Genomic DNA, 2,066 nt, shown 5'->3' on the forward strand with positions numbered 1-2,066 from the left:
TATGATTATGTATGGACATACAATTATCATCCGACCAATGTCTTAATTCTTTTCGGCCGCTAGATGGACGTAGTGTGCAAATGAGGAAGATTCGAAGTCATTTAAAGGGAGAGAGAGAAACTATTCTATGTATTGTATAATCTATATTTATCATCAGCTGGCATCGTCCAGCCACTAGCATCGTCAGTTGTTGTGTTCATGATCGTTTAATATTTAAATATGTATAAACGCGGCGCGTTGATAGTTTTAGAAGGTTGTGATCGGACAGGTAAATCGAGTGAAGATGCTGATAAATGCGTTGAACAATCTCTGCGAAAGCCCGGGCATTTCCAAGTGAGTTGCAGTAAACCGCGTGTCGTGAAATTAGGTTATTTTGCGCGGAAAAGATCTTCCTATTGTAAATATAAATCAACGAAAATTCAGAATTCACCAACGAAATATAATAATAATGTCGAAAAATAATAATTTATGAAGAATATTTTTATAATTTGGAATGTTATCGTTTTGTCATTGTTACATTTATTGTGTTGTTAATATCATTACATTTCCTGTTGTTGTGAATGTGGAGTGATTGGCGCGCAAACTCGATAAATTGTTGTTAGTGTTGTTTAAAAAAATAGACAATTGATAATAATAAATTAATTTCATAATAGACTTAATTATGTGAAGGAATAAAGTTATTCATAATCCAGAAATTTTTGTCTAATAAAAATTGTAAGTTCAGACTTTGTGTATTTGAAGAAATATTTCTTTTTTATTTTTCTTTTAGATAGAAAGACTCCTGTTGGAACTATTTTAAATAGTTTCTTGTCAAAAGAGATAAATGTGCCACTGGAGGCTGCTCACTTATTGTTTTCTGCTAATCGCTGGGAGTGCAAGGAAGACATGGAGAAGACTCTTCAATCCAGCACTATTAGTGATAGACAGATACGCAACTTCTGGCACTGTATATACAGCAGCTAACACCGGCAGAAGTCTCAGCTGGTGTCAGCAGGCTGATTTAGGTCTTCCAAAGCCAGACTGTGTTTCTCAAGGTGTCCAAACAACAATAACAAGAACTGCATGGTGACTGAAGGAAAGAAAGGTTTGAGCATGACGAATTTCAATAGAGTGTCAATAGAAAGCAATTATGAAAAATTAAGAGACGACACTTGGGTCATTATAAATGCTAATCAAGACGAATCAGCAATGCATGCCGAAATATCACAAAAAACATTGTCTGTTATTCAAGAAGTTGTTCAATATCGTAGTATAGAATTGCTAAGTGACTAAAAAAAAGTCTTAATAAGTCTGTATGTGTTATTACCTCAGCCAATTAATTTGCTATTATTTTTAATAAACTCTTGATTATATAATAAATACATTCCTTCTTGAATAAGAAACTATTTTAATATTTGAAAATTTTTTAATTGTTAGACTTTGTACTTGCATATCAAAAAAATTGTAAATCATTGTGTAAATTGTTATTTGATAGATATTATTATTGATTAATGTAACTAAAATAAATATTGTTGAAATTTAAAAAATTGAAGAAATTTGAATTAATATATATTTTTGAATTGCTGAATAAGTTGATGTTATGTTTGCCTTAGAGTTATTTATTTTATAGATATCCAAATATCAAATTTTGCAGTGGTGAAAGTTTATTTTAATTTACGTTTATTTTAATTTACTTTGTAATAAATGAAATTCAAGGATATGAGACGTTACGCGGTTTATCTTGCGAGTTTAATAATTTTATATTTATAATAAGTAACCATGAGAAATTTCCGTTTTGTTTTAGGTAATATGATTTGATCTTTATCGAAAAAAGTGAACACTAAAGAAAGAACTGGAGATTACAGATATCTTTCTCTCAAATAAAGCTAGAAAAGTGTAGAAAGGTATGGTTTTATCGTACGTTTAGATTCGATCTCGGCAATATAAAGTATTTTGCCAGATATATTTCCAGAATCAGATCGCATATTTTGCGCGTATATGTATTCATACTTGTATGTATTTATGAGATACATTTGCTCCTTGCGGCATGATTGATGTTTCATTACGTTAGAATTGTATCATAAATG

General features: G+C 30.6%; 1 pseudogene across 1 annotated transcript in view; it reads left to right on the plus strand.

Moving 5' to 3' along the window:
- LOC105147333 (thymidylate kinase-like) overlaps positions 1-1,831 on the plus strand; it is a 9,692-nt pseudogene extending 7,861 nt beyond the window's left edge. The window contains exons 1-2 of the transcript XR_015546084.1: positions 1-333; positions 770-1,831. The exon at positions 1-333 is cut by the window's left edge and continues 7,861 nt beyond it. The product of XR_015546084.1 is annotated as a thymidylate kinase-like (transcript). The remainder of the gene's footprint in view (positions 334-769) is intronic.
- Positions 1,832-2,066: the final 235 nt, after the last annotated feature.

Source organism: Acromyrmex echinatior, chromosome 9 (genome assembly GCF_024713525.1).
Source record: "Acromyrmex echinatior isolate Ae372 chromosome 9, ASM2471352v2, whole genome shotgun sequence".
Taxonomy (NCBI): Eukaryota; Metazoa; Arthropoda; class Insecta; order Hymenoptera; family Formicidae; genus Acromyrmex; species Acromyrmex echinatior.